Here is a 9,264-nt window from a genome sequence, read left to right as displayed (position 1 = left end):
TTCTATTGACCGAATAGCCGTTGGAGTCTTGTACTGGCCCGCCGATGCGCCTCTAGACACATAGAAGTCCATTAGAGTGTCGAACGCGCCCTGCTCAGGTACCCTTATCTCGAGCGCGGTGATGTCCGCACGCTGCCTGATTTTGCAGTACATTTGGTTGAAGCATTCTTCAACTGTCGAGCAACAATTCTCCATGACGGTTTGATAGGGGATGTTGCCAACCACGTGGTTACTCCTTGCGTTGGTTAGCTCCCAAAACAGGACGTAGTGGCCTGGCAACTTGGATATACTAGTCGTCAACCCGTGCATTCGCACGGGCTAGTTTGCTTATATTCTTTAATTATTGGTTTGATCCAATATTTTCCCATACTCAAAGCGGCAACGTTGTAAACATTGTAATGTGTTGTATGTTGAACATATTTTATGAGTTCTTGTGGTAATACAGTTTTGAAAAGTTAATGCCATATATTTTATACATCAAATAACTTGAGTTACTAATTGGATAAGTTTTTGTATCTTGTATGTTTGCTTGGAGGTAGATTAGACTATATATTGTTATATAATTACAGAAAGTAGATAATAAAACAATTTCCCTCATCTGTTGTGTTTCTTCTAGCCAGCTTTGCTAATGCTTGTCAAGATAAGCACCTTTGCTTTGTGTATAACACCAAGATCATTTTTTATCTTCATGATTCGTGTATGTGCATACAACTTACTCCATATGTATCCTAATATTTGATGCGGGCAAATTTCTAGGATTCAATATTTGTTCTAACTAAAAAATATTGAATGTTTAATGGATTGCGGCATACTCGCTAATATTATCCATAAATAGTACTAACCTAATCCATGAGAGTAATCGTGATCCGCCACCACTTTGAAATATTTGTAATGAACTCATCAAAGCAATCATGATGCACTACCATGAAATATTGTTAACATATCTGATAACTGTGTGTCCGTCATTCATAGATGTGTTCCCTGTTCATTATATCCTTTACGCACCTAATCAACTTGACATAAGGCTGGCATCAATACATCATCCAGTTAGGCAGTTAGTGTGGTCAAAATATATAATCAATCAGTTTTATGTAGTCGCCCAAGGGATTTTTACGTGTGCATTTCTGAATTAGCTACTCATAGTCTTTGTAATCTTTGTTGTTGTTCGGTTGATTTCAATAAAATTAACTAATATGCAGCACCAGTCTTCTCCTTTCCTATACATGATCTAGCTGGTTTGTGGATGCTTGTTGTTTCATTTTTTATACAGACCAATCTGACATTTATCTCAAAATGTATAATAAATTAGTACATAAAAACACATGAAGGCCACTATTTCAGGTGGTGATCGTTTGATGCATCACTTCATATACATGTTAATGGATCTACTGATGATTACACTCAAAATCTATGTGTATAGAGAAATGATAAAAAAAAACATCACACATACCTGGAGTTGTGTATAGCATGCCTGAGATGTGAGAGAAATCCATGCACTGAGTAGAGGAAACTTCTCTTTTTGTGAGCACACGATGTATCTTTTCTTTCCTGTAGAAAGCAAAGCGTGCAAACAAAAAGAAAGATCAGAGTTGTACATTACGTTACGGAGGGAGTAATTAGCTAGTTGAACATATCTGATGCAGTTACAGGTTGCATCTGAATACATTTAATATAGGTACAATATATGGGTTAATTTGGCTACAAAGGATGTAGCATGTCATGCAGGAGGAGTATTCGTTATTCCAGTACGGACTCTCCCCTTCTGACTTTCAGGAGCCTGATTGACGCGTCGAGTGCAGTCGGGTGCTGACGTAATGACGTGGTCGGCCGCATCCAAACATGCAGCATGCATCCAAACTATTTCACATAGATCTGCTGATTTTAGTTGAAGCCTTTTCTAGCCCAAGAGAAGAGAACTAAAAAGGGAAACCACAAAGCAGTACTACAGGATAATTAATCAGGAACATGGACGCCATGTGAACACCAGCCCTGAAACAATTGTATCATGTGAGTTCATGCCTCTGGGATTTGACAGCGAGCCCCATCAGTGTTGACAATGACATCAGTGTCTTCGACAGTGTACATCATCGACGGGTCTAGTCCTTAACTTGAGATGGTGTGATAGTTGGCGTGGAGACTGACATGGTTGGTCGACTCCAGCCATCAAGCCATAGCTATTCTGTTTGAAATTCTAACTCAGACTACATGGGCATGGTCTCCTCCTAGGACTTGTAGACTTGCTAATCCGCCGCTGCAGCCCTGGTAGTGCCAACACAGCAAGCAGATCTCAGTTGCATCGAGCTTGGGAGGGAGCGCGAGGCTGCAGTCTTCCCGTACATGCTTGTATATAGGCTGCTGGATTGAGCGAAAGTGAACGTCGTGGCACAGCAAGCCGATCATCAGACTTCAGTTGCATCGAGCTTGGGAGGGAGCGTGATGCTGCAGTCTTCCCGTACTGGCTTGTGTATAGGCTGCAGGATTGAGCGAGAGTGGACGTCGTGGCGCAGCAAGCCGATCATCAGACCTCAGTTTCATCGAGCTTGGGAGGGAGCGCCGTGCTGCAGTCTTCCCATGGATCCAGCTATATGGCGAGGTTTGGCAGCCGCCATACCTAAAATTTGGCAAAAGTATTGCATATATATACTGTATGTATGAAGCTTTGAGCTGAGTCAATGGATTTTTGGTCAGTCTCATCAATTTGGAGGATGAATACTCGCAGGGGCAGGCAACTCATGTCCTTGAATGTATTTTGCCGGGTAGTTGTGTTGTTACCTATGTGTTTCTGCCTCATTAGAGGCCTAACGGCCGCTGAATGAGAGAATTAAGCAAGAGGTGACTTGCATCACATAAGCCCATGACCCACAAGCCCATGTTCTAAACGAGGACACCATTGGCAGTCAATTGTAAATCAATTCACATGTACTCCAGTTGATTGGACATGCTAAAAAAATGTACTAATTGATTGGAGATACACGAGCTGTTTCGTTCAAGCACGGTTGATCAGGAATCGCCTTGCAGCCGCCGCTCAAGCTTGTCTCTAGCTGTGTGATGAGCAGTGCCAACTCCGCGAGACCCAGAGCCTCACCGCTTTCCGTCTCTCCGGTGAAGAAACTAGATCTAATCGGACTCAAATCGTCTGAGGTATTACAATATACAACTAGGAGCAATGGCTACTCCTCCAAACTCATGACAATGTATGTCTTGTTGTGATATTTGTCCCTACTGCCGACCGACCGACCGACCTCTAGTCGGCCAACCCCTAAGGCACGCAACAGAGGCAGCGATTACAGAGCAACCACGCGATCTTTAGTCAGCGTGGTGGGCATGGCAGCGATCACTGTCAAGAGAGGCAGCAAGCAGGAATGTCACATAGTTATATGTTACTACATTGTTTTTTCCCCTCACAAACTCTGCCACACCTAAAAAATATTCCTGGCTCCGCCACTGACTGGGATGTATATAGGCTGCTGGATTGAGGGAAAGTGGACGTTGTGGCGGAGAAGAAATAGGCAGATCGGTCAAAGGGGATTGGGAGAACACATACATTGTGTCGGGAGTCATTGAGGAAGAAGGATCTATCATCAAGTTTCCTAGGAGTATTATAGATTGGTTTCTGTTTTTTTTTTCAGAAGAAACAGAAAAAAAAACAATCTAGGAGTACGGTTGATGTTTCAGTTCTTTAGGAGTTCGTGCAAAAACAAAAGTATCTGGTTTTTAATTAGTTGCAACATAGGATTTTATAGATAGGTTAGGTGCTACGTGAGGATTTTCTTTATAGATTAGCTTTTTTTTCTTTCACAAACAAATCTCAGGTAAAAAAAGAAACTAATAAATCTACACCATTAAAACTTGGACCCACCAGATTAACGGGCCGTGTATTCTAATTAATGTAGGAATTTCTAGGGAGTCTGTAATTATTATAAGTATTGAATTGATTGATGTCTGCAAAGGCGGTGCTTCCACTAAGCATGTATCCAAGAGGGCCAAGATGGAGCTCAATAGCGTGTGAAATTGCCCTGAGTAGTTCCTCCTCGTTTATCTTCTCATAGTATATGCTTAAGATGACATCATGTCGTCCCGAGAAGAGGAACAACGGCGTTGCGTTGTAGAAGCCAGACACGGTGAGAAGGTCACTAACTCCGTACCTGTAAAGACCTGGTATGGTTTGCACATGATATATATGAAATCAAATCATAGCTACTGAACTAATAAATAACTAGCGGATTCACCCGCACATTTGCGCGGCTAGATATTTATTATTCACTATTTTTGTATTTTATACGACCATTTGTTGGCATCTGAGTAATTGTTTTTCTGTGTTGTGAAATCAACATAGTACACCCTAGCTAAATGTTGATTAGCTGCATGCCACAAAAATTTTGTTCAACAATTATGTGCCTTAGATTATATCATGATCATTTCAAACTTAAAATTTAAATAGCATATGTTGAAAAGAAAAGCACATTTATAGTAATAATTTTATACTGTCATTATGTATTCATCGACAGCTACTTAAATGTAGTTGAATTTCTTTAATAAATGTACATTGTTTCTGGCCTATTTGCTCTTCTCCAGGCCTCCTTAGCCATGAAGCTAGCTATGAGATTCTCATAGAGTTTCATCATTAGCTATTACTATGAAACATTTGTAGTTTGTAGACTTGGATCAGTTGTCTTTCTTCTGTTTGTCCATTTTTTCTGCCTTCAATCGGTACATCATACCCAGTTTTACGTTATTACTTTGTTTGGTTCTCCAAACCCCAAGTACTATGACATTGAAGTAGGTCCACGGTGATTATGTTTTTGTTACACTTGTATAGCGAGGTGGAGTTCTTCTTATTAAAAAACTTGATTGATTGATATTATATTATGTATCCCCTGCGATATAAATAATTTTATAAAACATATGATTTCATGCACATATTTTATTGCTCCATTACACTAGTAGAAAACAGGGCATTTGTCCTGATTCGTAAGGGCCTTTAGTCCCGGTTCTTGAACCGGGACTAAAGGGTCGTTACTAATGCCTCCCTCTTTAGTCCCGGTTCTAACACGAACCGGGACAGATGTGCCTCCACGTGGCCGGTGCGCCGAGCCTAGGCAGGAGGGCCTTTGGTCCCGGTTGGTGGCACCAACTGGGACCAAAAGGCATCCACGCGTCAGCATTTTAGTGGCTGGGGTTTTTTTTTGAAGGGGGGTGGGGGTTTTGGGGGGTTAATTTAGGTGTTTCATATATTGTGTTAGCTAGCTAATTAATAGAGAGAAGTGTCCTATCTTATGTCCGTGCTTAGTCGACGCTACGTACTGTACATAGAGAGGCCCTCGACACGCTAGGTAGTAAGAAAATGAAGGGAACCATTAAGTACATAAGTTCGTCATGCATACCGAGAGAAGTGATCGATCGACCTCTCCTTCTCCGAGAGATTGGTCGAACAAAAAGTTTTCGTATTATCTATCCGACGCTACTGGCTACATACATATACAATATGTAAGATCTCTTACAATCCCCTAGCAATTGAAATCAAGTTCCACATGGTATTCTCGGGCTCTATTGATGATGTGGTCAAGAAAGAATCACGCTAATTCCTCTTGAATTGCTTTCATGCGATCTTGTTCTAGGAGTTCATCCTGCATCTGCCACGTCTAATTTGAAGAAGCGGGTTAATACATATATGAATGAAACTCAACAGAAATTATGGTGTAATAAAATGAAATTGTGAATATTATTGCTTACGCACTTCATATTGTCTTTTAGAGTAGCCCCGCTTATTTTTCAAAGTCACGTTGTAGATGAACTCGCACACGTAGTATCCACAGAAATCATTCCCTTGTTCCTGCCACAAGCACTTTACGAGAAATAGAGATCAATCAAACTGATAATGAGGCATTATAAATAGCATTGATGAAAGTACAGAAGATGTGCGCAACTAGCTAACTAGTAGTACTTACTTTCGGGTATGTATATCGCAGCTCCTTCGGCAGTCCCGGAACTTCTGCGGTGAACTGTTTCCAAACCCTGCAAGACAAAGAAAATAATTATTATTACTTGAGATATCAGGAAATGAACTAAAAGTTGTCGATATGGTGCGATAATGATTGATTGAACTTACTTGTTGAGCATTTTAGTCATGTCCGGATAGGTTTCGGAATTTTTTCGTCTCGAGTCTAAGACGTTTACTACTCCCCGCTCAAGCTTAATCTCCAGAAGAACATAGTGGAATCTACGCACGCATGCATAACTCATAAATTACATTACTATAACCTCGCTCGAGTAATAAAGGGAAACCGAATATGCACACGACAGTAACACTCAATGGAAGTTGTAAGGAAAGAGTATTAAATCTTTGTTTTGATTTTTAATCAATGATTGTAGCAAGTTGGCCTCGGCCTCTTCGGCGTGCTTTGTAACCTGAATTTCATACATTTCTTGTTTTTTGCACTCGATGATCTTCAATCTGCATAATATAGTGAGGATAATTAATTATAAATACATGCAATGAAAGAGCCGAGCTATATATATAGAGAGATAGACTTAATGACAGAAATAGTACTTACAGACAATAGCAAAAGACCGTTAGTTTATCGAGGGCCTTTTGATTGAAGAACTCGAAGAACTCGTCAAATGGAACAGTCAACAGATCAGTTCCAACGAGGTCGTGCTCCTCTTTAATATTCAGATACAAAGCATTCGTCCCCCCAGACTCTCTGCAGGTTTTCATGTACCAATTATGGAATCTTCGCATCATAGTTGTTAGAGATTTTTCATCTTTGGCGAGAGGCTTCCCGTACTCGTATCTGTGTTCGTCCACCTCCAAGAAATCAGGAAGTTGATCCTCAGGCAGGTAATCTGCAAGATTTCCATAACCGGCCACCGTCCCCGGAGCATTAGCGACGATGTCGCCGCTAGACACATTGAGCGGGGGGCACGATTGCTTTGCTTGTTCATAGAGATGGGCAATTTTTTTCCCAGCTGCTGGTTCTTTTAACCTTTTATCACTAACAGTACTTCCCGACCACTCTGCTTAGAGATATGTCTGTTCAGTAATGCGCTCATAGTTGGTTCTCGGCCGAGACTTTGGTGGTTTCCTCAGGGCATCGATAGTGCGCTTTGCTTTCACCGGATCTACCTTCTCCTCCGGAGGTGGATGTATCTTTGCTTTCAACCCTTCCAAGAAGTCGTCCACTTCGGCTTGCACGATCTTCGCTTGTTCCTCCTTGGTCCTTTCGTATGGTAACTTCTCTACAGGCTTGAGAGAATGACCGTATCTTTATTGCCTCCCGCCTCTGCTGGTTGTACTGCTAGACGCCGGAGCAGATGGAGCGGCTGCGGCGCCTGTCTTCTTTCGTGCTTGCTTACGAGGCGGAGGAGAAGGACTACGACACGCCGGAGCAGCCGGGGCGGCGGCGGGTCTCTTCCGCCCTTGCTGGCGAGGCGGAGAAGGAGGAGGCTGCAGGCTGCTCGGGCGCGCCGGCGCAGGCGGAGAAGGAGGCGGAGTGCCACCACGCACCGGAGAAGGAGGAGGATGCTGGCTGCTCAGGCGCGCCGGCGCAGGCAGAGAAAGAGGTGGAGTGCCACCACGCACCGGAGAAGGAGGAGGTTGCTGGCTGCTCGGGCGCGCTGGCGCAGGCGGAGAAAGAGGCGAAGTACCGCCACGCGCCGGAGAAGGAGGCCCAGTGTCCTGATCGTCACTCGCCGGAGGAGGAGGCGGTGGAGGAGTCGGAGTGCCCTGACTCGCCGGAGGAGGAGGAGGAGGCGGAGGCTTCCAGTTCAGAAGGTTGATGAGCTCCTTCCTCCATAGGCATGGAGTCTTCAGAGCAGAACCCAGCCTAGTCTCCCATTCACCGGTAGGGTAGTCAAGCTGGAGGTCCTCAAATCCCTTCATTATTTCATCCACCATCACCCTAGCATATCCTTCTCGAATCGGTCGGCAGTGAAAAGTTGCGCCGTGTTCAGTAGGATAAACAGAGCCAACAGCTGCCTTGACCTTCAAATTCATCCATTGCGTCATAAGGTGGCAATTTTGAGCCACCGTGATAGCATCCACGGGATAGCTGGCAGGAGCCGTCAAGACATCTCCGGCTGAAGCAGCTCAGTGGAAGCCACGCTGCTTCTCCATTGAGATGGCGGGGTAGCTTCGGGGGAAGGTTCGGCAGGTCGTTTGTTGCGATCTGCTTCTCGTTCCTCTAGCCCCATTACCCTTTCGTGCAGCGCCTGTAGTTGGCTCTGCTCCAGTTTCTTCCTCCTCGCGTGGGTTTTGTAACCCCCTGTGTCCAGAAAACCAACCTTCCATGGAATGGAGCCTGGCGTGCCTCGTTTCCGTCCAGGGTGCTCAGGATTCTTGAGGGCCATTGTGAGCTCGTCCTTCTCCCTGTCTGGAACGAACGTCCCTTGCTGCGTTGCATGGATATACTGCTGAAGCCTTGTGAATGGTGTTTTCAGTTGCTCGTCCGTCCAACGACAGTTCCCTAATACAGGGTCCAAGGTTCCGCCAGCCCCAAAGAACCAAGTCCGGCAACGGTCTGGCCATCTCATTGTCTCTGGTTCGATCCCTTTATCAAGCAGATCATTCTCAGCCTTCGACCACTTAGGCCGGTCTTTGAGGTAGCCACCTGACCCCGTGCGATGGTGAAACTTCTTCTTCGCGGCATTTTGCTTGTTTGTCACCGACATCTTCTTACTCTTTTCCGATGACGTGTAGGCCACAAATGCGGACCAGTGATCTTTGATCTTCTCATATTTGCCAATGAATTCTGGTGTCTCTTCTTTGTCGACAAACTTTTTCAGCTCTTTCCTCCACCTCCTGAATAGGCCTGCCATCTTCTTAAGTCCACAAGACTTGATTAATTGTTCTTTAACTGGATTCTCCGGATCCTCCTCTGGCGGTAGGGTGAAATTTGCCTTCAGCTCAGTCCAAAGATCATCTTTCTGCATATCATTGACATAAGACACCTGAGGGTCTTCCTCCTTAGACTTATACCATTGGTGGATGCTGATCGGGATCTTGTCCCTAACAAGAACCCCGCATTGAGCAGCAAATGCGTTCTTTGTCCGGATGGGTTCAATCGGTTCGCCATCGCGCGCGATTGCTGTGATCTCAAACTTTTTATCCGAGCTCAACTTTTTCTTCGGGCCTCGTCTCCTTACCGAAGTTGTGCTCGACCCGGAGGGCTAGAAAAAGGAAGAAAGACGAGAGTTAATTAATATGTGTACATATACCAAAATAATGAATGCATCAATTAACTAGTCAGCACGGGCTTAACATAT

This window comes from Triticum dicoccoides, chromosome 4A, assembly GCF_002162155.2.
Source record: "Triticum dicoccoides isolate Atlit2015 ecotype Zavitan chromosome 4A, WEW_v2.0, whole genome shotgun sequence".
Lineage (NCBI taxonomy): Eukaryota > Viridiplantae > Streptophyta > Magnoliopsida > Poales > Poaceae > Triticum > Triticum dicoccoides.
The sequence above is the reverse complement of the archived record's forward strand: the minus strand, read 5'-3'. Positions refer to the sequence as shown.